Raw genomic sequence first — 16940 nt, 5'->3', positions numbered from 1 at the left:
CCTTGAGCAAGTCACCGAACCCCCAACTGCTCCCCGGGTGCTGCAGCAAAAAAATGGCTGTCCACTGCTCCTGGTGTGTGTTCACAGTATGGTTGCATGATATATCAAATTTATCGAAATATCGCAAATGTACATATCGCGATATGCATATCGCAATGGCATGCGATATCTGAATTATTATTTTAATAATGGACTACTTCTAAACGTTGCGAAAAGTTCCTTGCGTGACTTGCTTGACGTTAAAATTATGGCGTTATTTTACTGTCAAATGTCGAGAGCGCACTGTTGTAGCGCGAAAGTACATTGCTATGATGCGCGAGCGCGAATCTCTCCGCTCGCACGCGGATTTCCTTTGCTCTCGCACTAAAAACCAGACGCGCGCTCTCAGATATGCGCTGCTCTCGCCCAGAGTGTGCGCGCACTTAAAACATGTCCGTTGCCATCGCGAATCTCTCCTCGCGCTCAAAGTGTGCCCGTGTGCGCGCTCAAACTGTGTCCTTAGCACTCGCACATCTCTCCGTGCTCTTGCGCTAGAAATTAATTCTTTTCGCACCTGAATTAAACGTTGTCAAAAGTTATCAACAAATCAGACTTCCATGACTGACCGATTAAAATGCTACGTGAAATCTAATTAGCTGGAATTCTTTTGACAATCAAAGATGGATCTTTAATTTCGTTACAATTTAATATTTAGTCATATTAATCAAAAGTATATTAGAAATGGCTGGGATTGGGGTGCTTGGATGATTTGTGCAAATAAATAACCTAGTAATCTGTCTGTCTAACTGGTTGGTCAAACCCCTCTATAACACAATAACTGCTGTGATAGAATCGCTGTTTGGACATTTATTGGGAGTTTTTTTCATTCAGAGTTTGTTTTCAGTTCTGATTTTAGTTAGATTTTTTTTTTTTCGCGCTCGCGCATCATAGCAATGTACTTTCGCGCTACAACAGTGCGCTCTCGACTTTTGACAGTAAAATAACGCCATATCCTCCAAGTGGAAAACCAATCAGTAGACTGGCAAAACCAGAAGCAGGGCCTGCTCATAAAGAAAAGTGGAGAGGGAGGGCAGGAATTACAGCGCACCGGCATTCATCGCTGTCTCCAAACTTTCTCTTGAGCGAGAACTGCCCCTGCCTTCACTCTCTCATAAAAACACCCACCCATCCTGTTTCAGCTGACAAAGTTCATATGTACTGTTGTACAACCAACAGTAACAGCTCATCAGAAATCAACCTTTGCCCGTCTAAGGTGAGAGACATGTGAAAAGGCATAGCAGGTCACGAAACACATGAGAGACTGAGAGAGAGATCAGCTACAATAGAAACGGACAAAGAACAACACAAGAGTGTCTGCTGGCTTTTGGCAGAAAGCAAATACATCTGGCTCTAGAATGTGGTCCAGATCTCCAGCTGAACATACTCTAGCACAGTGGCTGTCAGCTGGTTTTGCTTCAGGACCCAGATTTTACAAGTGACAACCAAACACAGCACCTATATTTAAAGGGTTAGTTCATCCAAAAATGAAAATTAGCCCACAAATTACTCACCCTCAAGTAGGGCTGGGCGATTTTGCCAAAAATTTAAATCTCGATTTTTCTAGAATGTTTGACCGATTCTCGATTTTTTACGATTTTTAACTAGTCAACTTGAAAATGTAACTACAACATGATTCAAGTTACTTTTTCTTTATTAACCCTCTAGTTCAGTGATCCTCAAATCTGGCTCGCGAGATCCACTTTCCTTTTTTATTCGATTGCGCTGCTTTTCCATAGTTTTTTCTGTGTAAACATGGATGTGTTTGACTGTTGCGCTCGCGTCTCTTGCAGTGTCTCACGCATGAAACGCCATTCTAAAAACACTGCGCTCAAGTTAAAAGAAGTTCACTCCCATCATGTTTTACCTATTCCACTGCCCACGTCGCATCTTTGTCAACACAAAAGCGCATTCTGTGTGAATGGCGCTTAGTGCTATATTAATGGTCCTTCACAGAGTGCGTCACACGTGAGCGGTTAATCATGTGCACCGACATGCGGTTGGATCATTCGTTTCTCTTTACTGTTATCACTGGCATATTGTCAACGTGTCTAATTCTAACATTTGGTAATATTTCTATTCAAAATCGTCCGGCCCTACCCTCAAGTCATCCTAAGTGTATATGACTTTCTTCTTTCAGACGAATCCAGTCGGAATTATATAAAAAATTGTCTTTGATCTTTCAAGCTGTTTAATGCCACTCAGCGGGTATTGCATGCATCAGTCTAAAAGAAGTTAAATAAAAAGCGCCTATCCATAAAAAAAAAAAAGTGTCTCACACGGCTCCAGGGGGTGAACAAAGGCCTCCTGTAGCGAATCGATGCATTTTTGTAAGAAAAATATCCATATTCAAAACCTAATTAGGATGACTTGAGGGTGAGTAATTTGTGGGCTAATTTTCATTTTGGGGTGAACTAACCCTTTAATGCTTAATGTAATCAGGGACAGGGTTGTATTTTCTTTGATGCTATGTAGATTTGTTGATGGTTTTTGAGGATGAGGGCATCTCAAACATCCTTTTCAGTGTTGATATCGGATTAATTTGCGTTGAGGTCATTGTTTTTTTTTGTTTTTTTGAAGGAAGGAAATTAATACTCCCATTGAGCAAGAATGCAGTGACAGTAAAGTTAAGTCAATAAAGTCAAATTAATGCACTGACTCACATAACCACCTTTATCAAAGCAACTCACAAGAAAGTGCAAATATTTAATACTGACTCCATAAAATTCCTGTATCAACACAAAGACAGGGCTATTTCAAGATACTATCAAGTGCCAGTAAACTGTAATGGTATTTAGCGGAGTGCGCTAGTTCACTGTTCTACTAAAACACACACAGACAAGTGTTCTAGAGTCTTACTGGAAATCCATCAAAGCATTTGAGTCTGGGACAGGTCATGGCAGGTCCTCTCTGTACTTGTCTTCCCTCTCTCTTGCTTTCTGGGCCCCACCTGCCTAATGTAATGGAGCTTGTATGGGGGTTGCTGTACTCTCTGTGCTTAGTGTTTCATTTATCTGTCAGCTCTCCAACACCCCCACCATCACCACTGCTGCTTACCTGACAAATGAATACTCATGTGCATATAATTTATCGTATATTTTATAGATTTTTCATGAATGAATCTTTTAATTAAACAAATCATTCCTGCTCTATTTAACGACTACTTTTTATTTTTTTATTAATATATATATATTTTTACATTCGCTGAAATCTGCCTTTTTTTGAGGCATAAAACTGCTTTCCTGCCTATTGGATACCACTATATAACTATAGTGCAAACCAATAGCATCTGAGTACAGGCTGTAAAGAAGCAACACCATTGGTTGGATCTATTGAATGAACACACCCCCTTTACTTAAGTCATTAGTTGTGCACCAAATGAAATACATTATGTATACTGTCTAGTTAAGCGTGTGACGTGATCAACATTCCAAATTTGTATTTTTGATTAAACAAGTACATTGTTGGACACTTTGAAGTGCAATTTTTCTTGTTGGAATTTTAAGTGTGAACATGCTACCTGCACCATTTATACGACAAAACAGTACTGAATAGTGCATAAGTACGAAAATTGAAACACACATATGGTAGGGCTGCACGATATTGGAAAAAACTCACAGTGCGATATTTTATTTTCTGCGATATGAAAAAAAAAATCACCACATGACTTGAATAGTTTATTTGGGGGGGGGGGGAATAATCAATGATTGAGGTGATTTTGTAGGCGAGTAAATCAGCATAGGAAATAAACAAATTACAAGCATAGATAAATATAACAGAAAAAGAGATACAAATGAAATAAGCAGTGCTTTATATTTTTCAGGTAAGTCTAACAGTATTCAGGTACAGAAATGTAATAATCAAATGTAAAATAACACTACATAGTCTTCACTGTATAAATTAAATCTAAATAAATCTGTGTTAAAGCTACAAAAGTGATTTTTCTTTGTGTTTTGTTGTTTGATTAACATTCATAACACAGAAAGCCTCAGGAACATTAAACTGCTGTAAACCAATATACTGTTACACACCCATTTTCTTTCTCAATTGTTTCCCTTGAACTAAGCCATAAGCAACTGTGTTTACAAGGATACTTGCAGGGCACAGTATTTCAGGCACAAACAGAAGCAGAAGTGAACAGAATTCAGTGTTCACGTACACTGGACGCGACGTGACAAAATACAATGAATCCATTATAATCAGTGATGCTCTGTCTACACTGGATGCAATAGTTGCAGCTGGATATATCTCACTGGATGCGGCGCGGCACACAAATCCCCGACAGTAAACTGATGACATACTGACACAAAGTTCAAATAATTGGCAACGGTTGCTTTGTCGCATCCAGTGTAGAAAGACTTTTGGGCCATTCACATGTTGCGCCTAAAAACACGTGGAAAACGCCAGTCGTGCCGCTTTCTCCTTCTTTCCAAAGCGCTCGGGAGCTTGCGCTTTCGTGGCGTCTGCTGTTGCTAAGCAACCGTGACCTGCGCTCTCCACGCGCGGGCGGAAGTTTCAACAAAGGATAAATGGATTTCCAGCACTGAAATCGAGTGCAGTAGCTCTGCTACTAAATGTATTTAAAATGGGTATGTACAGCTGTCGCATTCGGTGTAGACACTGTGTCTGTGAGTGAGCAAAAAAAAAAAAAACAATCAGTATAAATATAACGATCAGTATCCTATACTAAACATCGCACATCTTGCGATGTGACTATCGCGGATCCGCACATCGCAATATCGATGCTGAAACGATATATCGTGCAGTCCTAACATACGGTTTTGAACTTTGAACAAGACATTTCATTTCCGTTTATAATTAAATAAACTGGAGTATTCATGAACAAAAAACAACCAAATTAACTAGGAATTTTCATTTGTGATCACATCAAAGTAATTGGGACATTGTCTTTCTTTATTTTTTTAATCTGATGAAGTAATTGCCACGTTTAAGTAGTAATGCATTTTGGTGACTGTTTCATAAATATGGTGTATTATTCAGCCAATTTACTTATCTGAAATACTTTTTGCATACTATGTAGTAGACAAGCGTGGACTCAATTCTCGCCACCTACTGGCGGAACGAAGTAACCTGCAGGAAGAGTCAATGAACAAACCTTTGGTGAAAGGATTAAAAAGATTCGAATCACTGAGTACATTTACATGGACAACAATACTCTGATTTTAATACGATTAAGACAATACTCTGATTAAGAATCTACCATGTAAACAGAGATTTTTGATTACCTTAATCCGGCTAAAGTCATAATCTAAGTAAACACTAATCGAATTAAGACATGTGGAGCAGGCCCGTAACCAGCTATGAGGCCACCGAGGTCCGGACCTCGGTAAATTTTTCATGTTCAAAAATAAAATTTGTTCTTTGAATGACTAATTTGCTGTTAAACTCCTCGTATGAATGCCTGCATGACATGTATAATTCAGTTTAGACAGTTTGCAAGAATGTTTAGCGTCCCTGGTATGAAAATTATCGCTGCGAGACGCTGGAGGTATGAACGAGGCTTGAGAGAGTTGTGAGTGAGGGCGCGGGCGCAGCTGATCCAGCTATTATAAGCATTTTTGGACTTGTCTTTTCCACTTAATTTAACACTTTAGAAAGTTAATAAAGTAGGAAGTTGCAGTTTACAGTCAGCGATATCTTTATTTTATCTTATTTGCAAAAGATTGGAAATAATTTCGGTTTATTTTTATTTATTTTTAGTTTTTTGTTTGTTTTAGTATCAATATCTGGCAACACTGCATCGCCGGCACTTACAGTAAACTGAAAGCAATCAAAAAAGCCCATGGACAGGTTTTTGCTGACAGGATGACATTCGGTAAGGGAAACGCAAAAATTATCATGATATTATCGCCTTAAATATAGTAAAGTATTAACAAATTTTGATGCAATAAATAGGATATGATTTTAAATAAATCATCCCTCCAAAACAGAGAAAATATCTTTCATAAACATCTACATGTCTGTCTCCTTTAAAGTGTTTATAGTGTATATAATAAGTTGTATTTGTAGGGGTTATTATAACACAATTATTTAACACCAACCCCCATCATCCTCCCCACCCCGGACCTCTCTAATTTTCAAAGCCTGGGTACGGCCATGATGTGGAGTATTCCTATTTTAGTCGCATTATTGAAGTGCAGTAAAGACATGTAACTTACACACTTTAATCACATTATTACCGTCGTGTAGGACTTTTCGCAACATTTTGCGACAGGATACACACAGGCAGTGGTCAACTTTTGACGGCAAACAAAAGAATGGCTTTTCTAATTCCTAGTGATATTAGAATGATATCTTAGTTTTACCGGCAATATAGTTTGTGATTGCATTTCCTAAAGATATGTCCAGACGTGCAGTCTACCAATAACATTAGACCGACAGCAGTAGGAACGCCCACAAGCGTCTTCACAGCACAGAGTCTAGCGACATACAGCGAAAAAGTCGCTGGCAGTGTGAACTGGGCTTTATACGTGAAATTCTGGAGGGGACGTCGGATGGCGTCGCGTGGTGACGTAATGACGTATGCCATTAATCTATCTATGTACTATAACATGTAAATCGGGAACATGAAAGGAATATTCTAAAAGCAACTCATGTAAACACCTTAATTGTAATATTGTCTTATTCAGAATAAGGTAAATAATTAGATTACTGATGTCCATGTAAACTTAGTGAGATGAAACAAATTTGCGTGTGTAGGCCATATGTATTCTCGGCTTGGACATGAACATACACTAATATGTACAAACTGCCAAAACACATGAGGAAAGCATCAGTCTTCCTGACCTCTACTCGACATCCCACTGTTCTTACAGCACGCAAATCAAAAATAAACACCTGATTTTTAGGCCAAGGCAAAAACAAGACTTTCCATTTCTAATATAAGCCTAAATATGAGCCATGTAAGGTTAGGCGTATGTTTCAAGACATCAAACGCGTTTAATTGTGCCTGTCACCGTGTGTGAACGCACCTCGCATCTCTTAATAGCGGCTGTCAACATTAATAGCCACTGCTTGAAATACATATTCTATTCGCGTCCGCGTCCGACAGTAACGTTAGTGCAGGTCAGGACTCATACTGCGTCAAAAAAGCTACACGTTACGATCCAGACATCCAAATTTAACACGGAATATCTGACAGGCGAACATGAGCTTCATAACCGAAGCCCTTAACATAGTCCCACACCGGAATGAGTCTTGCTTACTTATTCGTCAGAAACGTGCGAAAAAACGCTTTCAAGTTTAAGCACGAAGAAAACTGCAAAACTTTCTATAAGAATGACACTATTTAGACCCTGGCTTGTAACTGACCCAAATTCCCTCAAAGTCTGCGGTATTGTTCACAGAGAAAGCGACTTTTCCTGTTTGAAAACTCACTATATTCTTGGGAACGTCTAGTGTACGTGGCGAGGAATTTAATTCGGTTTGACATTTCAGAGCTCGCGCGCAACATATAAAGTGCAAATCGAGCTTAAATTATGTAAACGTAAACTTTATTTCGCTACATAGTGCGATGCTGCTGACACAGAAAGCCTCAATCAAGAGGGAATCTCTGGTAAAGCCCCCTAAAAATCAGAACATACTCGATGATATTTTAGTTACCGCTCTGCTACTAAACATCTGCCGTTTGGAAAGGCCCGGATAAGTTAACTCTCGCATCTCTACGACGCTATCATTCCGACATCAGCCACAAAATAGCTCGACTAAAATCGCCGCAGTTCGGCTTATCGAGCTCCTCCGCTGCAGCGAACAGGAGGGGGAGGAGGGTGGCATAGTTGCCGCAGTTTGGAGTTGTGTCTAGGGGGCAAGATTCCACCATTCAGCTCCCCTTCCACTAAACTAGCTTAATAGCCCCGCTTCGTTTTTCTCTTACCTTGAGCACCGGGAGAAGAACGGTGACACTTTTTCGGAGGTAGCTCTCTGGAAGGGCAAAGTACTCAGTCGCGTTTTACTTTTTGAGGATGAATAGAGCAGCTTTCAGCAGGGTCCTCGCTAGTTCCTTCTCTCACCCCCCTCCCTTGCGCCGCAAGATCAAACCATCACATTCCTTCGAGATCCAAACAATGAAAAAGGTGGGTTTTCCTTTGCCAAGAAAGACCCACCCCTAGAACGACTACGCCGCCTGTGACCGCAGAAAGAACGCCCTGCCCGGCTAATACAGTCACGCCTTCCCCGATGAGAGGGAAAGAACGACGGATCAGACAAGCGCTGAGCTCTAGAGGAAGCTTGGGGAATAACGGAAACACAGTTCACAAGTAGAGCTGGACTTTTTTTAGCACTAAAATTTATAAGGGTGTTAGAACATTTTTAAAAATGTAAATAAACACACAAATAAATGTAAAAAGTAAACACAAAATGTAAATAGAAAACAACATGACAACGGCAATATTGTCTGTAGGCTATTGAATAAATGTGTGACGTCACTGCACAAGGTGAGCAATATCCATTCCACTGTCAGGCAAATTTGAATTGTAAAGAACAACATATTATACATTTGTTTATTTTGTTAGGAAAATTCCATATACATAAGAAGAAGTGGGCTCAATGTAAACCAAATTTTGCACATTTTATAAATGACTTTAAATTATATGTAAATATCTTAGAACAAACAAAAAGCATTGAAAACATGTAATGCTCTGAAAGCATTGAACTTCGTGTAATTTTCTTCCTTTTTTTCTTTTTTTTTTCTCTGCCAGCTAATAATGTTAATTTGATAATGTGAATATGTAATACCTCATGTTCTTGTGGCATTGAATTAATAAAGCATTTTTAAAAAATCCACTGTCAGGCAATAAAAACATTTAAGCAATTTCTTGTAGCATACAAATAGTTTATATGAAATTATTTCTCACTAACAAATTGAAATTATATTTAATAAAATTATAATTATATTAATTAGTGCACCATGCCAGAAAAGGATATTAACATTAACACCCAGACATAGTGACGACAACAACAACAATTGTTACCTTTAACTTTACTAGTTATTTAAAGACATATCTCCATTATTGTCTGTTTCTGTGTAAAAATCATGTTGTATGTATATTGTGCTTGCAAAAAAAAAAAGGTTACCCAAAGGCAACAGTGCAGTAGAGGGTTAAATTAAACATGTTTCCATTAACATATATAGAATGGCGTGATATTAGGTGTTTCACTTAAACACTTTTATAAAAATAGTGGTCAGAAATAGTTCAAGCACTGCTGAAAAGGCAGCAGTCCAATAGAAAGTTTACTTCCTTGGGTTTCCAAAGCAGGATATGAACCAGCATCTGATTGCTGGTTTACAGCCTCAGCCCACAAGCTACCACCAAAATCACAAACACCCTTATATTTTTAGGACCCACGCTGTTTTAGGTTGCATTCTTTTTACTCTTCATTAGAGTAATTTCAAAGCAATGCATTGCGGTGTCTCATTAGAAAAACAACTCTCTCGCTCCACTTTTTTTGCTAGATGTTGAGATGAAAGAACGGGTGACAGTGTTATTTTCTATGGTGAATTCAGTGCAAAAATTTATATCCACTTCCAAATGCACACAGTCCTGCTTTTGGTCCAAAAAGAATGGAAAACATTTAATTCTGAGAGCAACAGTATGTTAGTGTAGTGGCCAAGTTTCATTCTAGTTCTGCAATTTACTATTTAAGCACTCAGTGAACTCAGTGAACCAGGCATACATTTAGCATTATTACAACATGAAAAGTGTATAAAAAGTAAAAGCTGCCCACCATGGGGCCAACACCCCTAGACTGTATTCCACAACCAGACCTAGACTCTTCTAAGCTGGTGTTTACAAGTCCATGTACTGTATGGACTGATAACTATATAATAAATATGTTTTGTTTTGTTCAACCTATTGAAATAAGATAAGAGTGACTCCAATCATGTCAAATGTTTATGTATCAAGTCAGTAGACATCAATGAACCAGCCTCACTTCATCACAGTCCAAGCTTCATATACACTCTGTTCATGGCAGTTAAAATCACTCTTTCTCCAGTGGCAGTGATCCTGAATAAGTACATGGCAGAAATAAAATTCTAAAAACAGCCTAGTGGCCTTCGAGTGGTTGAAGTGTAACCAACCAATAGTTACACCTGCCGTAGTCAAGGATAATCTTCACCATATGACTTTGATCTGCCTGTTTTAGGAGAATTATGCTGTATTATATTAGCCTCTGTAATTGCCATATAACAGCATTTATATATCTATATTCATGTTGCAAGTATCAAACATTAGATTAGCAGGGATGCCATATAGGATACAGCAATACTCACTACAGAAAGGTTTGGACAAAGTTTGAAATAAATTACTAGCAAAATATGTATATGTGACCCTGGACCACAAAACCAGTCTTAAGTCGCTTGGGTATATTTTTAGCATTAGCCAAAAAAAAATTATCGATTTTTCTTTTATGCCAAAAATCATTAGGATATTAAGTAAAGATCATGTTCCATGAAGATATTTTGTAAATTTCTTACCGTAAATATATCAAAACTTAATTTCTGATTAGTAATATGCATTTCTAAGAACTTCATTTGGACAACTTTAAAGGCGATTTTCTCAGTATTTAGATTTTTTTTTTGTACCCTCCGATTCCTGACTGGTTTTGTGGTCCAGGCTCATATATATCAAGATAATATAGCAAGGTATTTTGTTTTAACTTTTTTTTTTTTAATCTGCACATCTGAACACCTGTAAAGAGTTTGAATGTCAGGGGATAAAGCACAAGTGGCTTTCAGATCTTTCACTCCTACACAAGCTGTCATCAGCTAAATCAAAACAAAGTCCTCCACTCTTTAATTATTTTTGTATAAGGCCACTGCATGTCACAGCAGGAAAAGCTGTAGGTGGGGAGAACATCACAAGCTCACACTTTGGTGAACAGTGAGCTAAATATGGGAAAATATGCTCTTACATAACATACTAGACACTTTGCCATATGACCACCCCAGTTATTTAGGTTATTGCCTTGCACAGAAGAATATACACAGTTAATATGTTTTATGCGTTGCTTGCAAGGTGGAATTACTTTGTATAAATAAAATGAAAGACGTATGGAGATCACAAACAAAATAGCTATTCGTTCAATTTTTTTCATTGCATTCATTTGTATCCCAAAAAATCTGTTCAATCATTCTAATGTTAAATTATTTAAAAGAACAGCCTCAGCCATGTAAAATGCATGATACAAAAGCAAGGCATGCTGGGACATGCCCCGGTATCAGTGTGTCACAACACCACAGAGAAGTTTTGAGTATTCTTGCTGTTCTGTCTCTTTATCTCTTTCTCTTGCGCTGGTATATTTTTCATTCTCTCTCACATTCAAATGCGGGCTTGCAGATGTTAGGAGAAGAGATTTATATTGAGTGAAATGTAATCATGCTTTATCGCCTTTTTTCAGATAAGGAGGATACATCTATTTTAAAAGTTTTGGCCAATACAGATAAAATAACTCGTGAATAAAACTTCACACTCTTTTGTCTAAATACTCTAGCATATTCAAGCATGTCTAGTTTCAGAGACAGAGCAAGTTATCACATTTTGATAAAAAGGACAGATTTTTTTTTTTTTTTTTTACTTAGATACTTATACAAGCTGTTTTATCTTAAGTGCAGAATCATCCATAATATCATCCATAGTATTAAGACTCTCAGCAAATTAGAATCTAGAGTGAGACCAGACATAAGACGGATCGTCATGTCTTTCTCACTATTGTCAACGGTGCGGTCCCGAGATGTAAGGAAAGCGTGTTGTTATTATGTCATCTAAATGTGAGGGGATGTATGCAGTGAAAGGTTTTTCAGCTTCTTTTGGAATGTGGCTCACAATTTCCACAATATCGCATGAAGCCTTTGGGCTGCAGGCCAACATTCCCCAAAGAGCACCTGTGCTTTTGCCCCATCTCTTCCCCAGATTCCATCTGCAGGACCGAATGATTGAAGGTTTAAGAAATGCAATGAAAATAATGGTGTGTTGCCCAGACAGAGTGCATTTTAAAAGTATTCACTAAAAGTGACATAGCTCCGGAGTTATGTGAAATTCCAACTTTTATTACCAACAACACGATTGTGAGTGCGTTGTTCAATACAGAATGTAGTTAATACTGAGTAACCTACATTAACTTATTGAATCAACATTGAGTTTGAGCCTTCTGTAAAGCTGCTTATAGCTGAATTGAGCTTGTTTCATAATTGGTCAACTTTGCAATAAGTTAATGAACTAAATTGAAACAACTATATTGAGCTGAATAATGACATGTCTTCTGTAGAGTTGCTTTACAGCTGAAAATGAATTTGTTTCACAATTGTCAAATTTTATAACACAGTTTTTATTGTCTTGTTATTTATGTGATGCTGCTTTGAAATAATCTTTACTGTATAAAGAGCTACATAAATAAATGTGACTTGTCATTTTAGACACACTATACTCTTAAAAATAAAGGTGCTTCATGATGCCATAGAAGAACCTTTTTGTCTAAATGGTTCCATAAAGAACCTTTAACATCTGAAGAACCTTTCTGTTTCACAAAAGGTTCTTTGTGGCGAAAGAAGGTTCTTCAGATTACAAAAAGGTAAGAAAGAGATGGTTCTTTAAAGAACCTTTGACTGAATGGTTCTTTGTGGAACCAAAAATGGTTCTTCTATGGCATCGCTTGAAGAACGTTTTGAAGCACCATTATTTTTAAGAGTGTATTGCCAGTTATTTCTGTGATCAGAAATGGTTCCATACGAAGCCACAGCAGAATAAAGTTTAAGCGTCTCCGAGCCACATGCAGTACTGGTTTAATTCCAGAAAGAATCAGTGTTTTTGAGTGAATCTGTTCAGAGAATGATTCAGTGACTCACATATAAAGACTAACTAGCTTGTAACACTATAACCTGCCATTGGACTGTATATCAGCAGTGTTAAAACAATGACCAGAACAAACAAACAGGCAGCTGTGAATTATGATTATGAACTTCATAGGAAACAATGCCATCTAGAGAACTTTGCGTGCAGGCCTACATTTAGTCAAAAAGACACGAAGACCCCCTTTCGTTATCCCGATTCTGTGCCACCCAAGTGTAAAGTCCTGAACATTTAAAAAAAAATAATCTCAGAGACCATAAAAACCACAGTGAGAATGTTTCATAAAGATGGCTCATAGATAAGAGCGTAGAGTGTGTTTTTATTGTGCCCTGTGGTTTGTTCTGCTCCATCAATATGTTTCTCATCTCTGTTGCAGGCAGTGTTACCAACCATAACAGCAGTTTGGTTAAAGACTATGGTTAACCTTAATCCAGGATTTAGCCTGTGGCTCCATCAGGGCTAGGGCTGTGTGTTTGTTGTTAAAGATATTATCTATTAAAAAACTAAAGTAGCATTGCATGAGGCTCACTTCAACCATAAACTCAAGTATTTTTCCACCCCTCTTTTTTTATTTTTGAGCTTTGTCTTTTAACAAAGGAAAGTTGCATAATTTGGTGAATATATGTTGCTGTGCTAGTTTTTTGTATGTCTCTTCATCTTCCACAGACTGGAACGTTCTAGACTGATCTCTGTCCCGTGACTGATGCGCACTGTGAGAAAACATATAAAAGGGATTGTTGTGCCTGAAGGGGGAGTAGCTGCTCTGTATCTGATTTTCTGTTGTTGTATAGCCAAGGCTGACATTTATATATATATATATATATTTGCCATAGCATGCTGTAGTCATTTTGTGTTCTTGCTTGTATTACTTGCACTCCACTTGTGGTATGAAATAATTTTTTTAAAAGTGAAAAAGAATGTTATAACTGATATTGCGACCCCACTCTAGATGGGGTCCTATAATTGGGAATTATATACAGATTTAGCTTTTTGGGTTTTATAATTTTTGAGGCTTAAAAATATAGTAATCATACTAATTGAAAAATATAACAATTATACTCACACCTTTTTTAGAGTCCTAATGGGAAACAAGAGAAACATTTGAAATCAGTACAGAACTAAAGGCATGAGACAATATTCTTGATTCCTTGGTGCCCCCATGTGGCCACTATGAGATCTGCAAAGTAAGGTTGGCAATGCGTGATTTCATGTTTCTACTTTTCTTAACCCTTTAAAAAAATTTTTTTTTTACGATTGCTTAGGCACGATTTTAAAAACAAGGCTCATTTTGTCTAAACACTACACACAATTCACACATCCACACACACAAGTATCAGAACATCTCAGATCTTTTGCAAAACGAAGCACTTCATTCTAAATTTTACAATAACAAAACTTTCTCACCACACTGTAAAATCCTTCAGTATATCATTGCAATTAGGCTGCATTTTGCAATGAAAATCAGAACATATTCCAAATACAATATAGTACATAAACTTTTGTGGAGATGGTAAAAAAAACACCTTAGCATCATCTCTTCGTATAGCTGGATATGGCCACTTCATCCATATCACAGTCAATGTCCTCCCTCGCAAGACAGCGAAGGAAGAATCTTCTCGAATGGTGAATCCATCCGTACATAGACTCTGCATCTATTAGGTCACAGGCCTCCTCCATAGCTTGAATGAGGGGTATAACATAGGGTCAGAGATCATAAACCTTCCGCTGCCATGCAGAAGGGAAAAAGGAAAAGAAGCGAGAGTGTTGTGGGAGGTACTGGAATAATGGAACCAGATACCTAGTCTGTCCAATACTTAAGTCTGTCTAAAAACGTAAGTATGTGGTCGGTGTTGTAACTTACAACTTGTAAAGACCTATTTTTATGGAAGAAAAATAATGCCATATGTCTTTGAAACAAAAAAGTACGTTGAATGGCACTAACTGAAAAAATAATGCATTGTATTAACAGTGCTTGCATTTTAATGCCTTGTATTTCGAGGGCTTGCATTTTTAGGTCCTGAAATTTAACATAGTTATCTATTTAAGCTGTGAATATTTCAATTCAAAATATTTCACACATATTTTTTTCCCAACATCACAACAAGATGATATTTTAAGCTCCTTATGTAGCCGAATCCGCGCTGGTTTGAATGGGCCGCCTCCAGTTTCCCCTTTGTTTTACTGCCTCCAGCAAGCGCTGTGACGTCGGCTGACCCTAGTTACCTGTGGTTGGTCTGGCCGTGCATCACTCAGAAAACAACAGGCCAATCAGAAGAGAGGCTCATGAATATTAATTAGACAGGCCAAAATCGACCTGTTCTCAGCAGAGCTCCTGAGAGAGGAGCTGTAAAAATATATTGAGATGGTTTTTGGTACTTATACCGCAAATATATATTCTTAAGGACATCAAAACCTAAAATAAAACTCCAGAAAGGTGTAAAATATGTGAAGAAATTACTGTAATTCACATAAAGTTTTTTTTTTTTATGTTCCAAAGGTTGTAGTACATTCCTAGTGACTAGACTGACTTAGATAGGTGAAATTTCGCTAATACTTCCCTTACTGTACATAAAGTGCATCAATATTTTATACTACAACCTTTAGAACATGAAAAATCCCTTTTGGGGTCCTACAGATTTTTTTATTTTTTTTGTTCGTTTTAAATAATTGTGAATGGTGCATACAGTAAGGGAGATATTGGCAAAATTTCACATGAAGTAAGTCAGTCTTGTAACTAGCAACGTACTACAACAGTGGAACATGGAAAACCCCTTTTGGTGAAGTACTGTAGTTTTCTAAAAAGATATTTGTATACTGTACATACCGTAAGGGAGATATTGGCAAAAGCTAACCTGTAGTAAGTTAGTCTTGTATCTAGCAACGTACTACAACCGTTGGAACATGAAAAAAACCTTTCCAGGGATCTTTTATATGTAAATAATTGTGTACTGTACAGATATGAAGGGAGATATTGGCAAAATCTCACCTGTAGTAAATCACTATGAGCAATTTGACAGTGTGTTATTTTAAATGTTAAAAGTCATTTTAATTAAAATACATTGGACGTTTTAACCCAGTAGGTGGAATTGTCAGACGGTCCCTTGTGTGCGATAACCCGTCAATGCTTTCTCCGGTTTAAATTTGAAGCAATAATACACCTAGACGGTTTTGAACTCCTATTTTTATGTCAATATAAAGTGGTTGCATATTGTTAAAACTAATCGTAGTATTGATATATTTGTAGGACTGTTGACTCTATAGATCAGTGGTAAGGGAAAGCAGCGCGTTGCGTTCTTCTGACCTCATTTGCTTGCCTGTATATAGTTCGCATAATCATCAATAAAGTGTATTCTTGCTAAATGATGTTGTGATGTCATTGCGTGATGACGTCATTGCATATACATTACACAAAACAGCGTTTTTATGTGGAATACACAACGATATTGCTCAAATCTCAGCGAAAAATATTTTTTAAATGTTATTTGTTCATAAAAATATTATAAACATAAAATATTTTAATTTGTAAACGTAACATAAGTAGCACATCTTTATGATCTGATTTTTTACAACATTGAATTATTGAACAGAACACATTTTATGTATTTTCTTATTAACTAGCAAAACTGCACATTCTGAACAAGTATAGTTTTAAGCAGTGTACTAGTTAATTAGTGTGCTACACAAAAGTCTATAAAAATAGGACACAATGTACTGTTTATATGAAGGGACAATACGTATTTATTTTTTACAGGTGTTTTACCTGTGTTTTAAATTCCACATTGCATTTTGTGTTTTAAGGTTGCAGGTTACAACTTAATGGATAACATCCTGGCAGAAACTGACTAGTACTTTTTCAGTCTTTCCACATATTTTTTCTTACAGTGTACCTAACTGAACAACAATTACAAGCTAATAACATGCTGTATCATAAATGTGCATTTATTATTGACCAATTGGAACTAGCAACTTAATGCACATTTGTTTGTACTGTTTCTCTAGCTCTCTCCAGGTTGATGTGCTGCTTGGCTGGCTAGCTGT

The 16940-nt window shown here is 37.3% G+C and overlaps 1 protein-coding gene across 2 annotated transcripts in view; it reads right to left on the bottom strand.

The window, feature by feature from the left end:
- LOC107721643 (leucine zipper protein 1-like) overlaps positions 1-8295 on the bottom strand; it is a 55845-nt gene extending 47550 nt beyond the window's left edge. For both annotated transcript variants that reach the window (XM_016529759.1, XM_016529768.1), the window contains exon 1: positions 7931-8295. The gene's annotated coding sequence lies outside the window, so the exon portion shown is untranslated. The remainder of the gene's footprint in view (positions 1-7930) is intronic.
- Between the last annotated feature and the right edge of the window lie 8645 nt (positions 8296-16940).

This window comes from Sinocyclocheilus rhinocerous, unplaced genomic scaffold (genome assembly GCF_001515625.1).
Source record: "Sinocyclocheilus rhinocerous isolate Xijiao unplaced genomic scaffold, SAMN03320098_v1.1 scaffold432, whole genome shotgun sequence".
NCBI classification, from domain to species: domain Eukaryota; kingdom Metazoa; phylum Chordata; class Actinopteri; order Cypriniformes; family Cyprinidae; genus Sinocyclocheilus; species Sinocyclocheilus rhinocerous.
The sequence above is the reverse complement of the archived record's forward strand: the minus strand, read 5'-3'. Positions and strand labels throughout refer to the sequence as shown.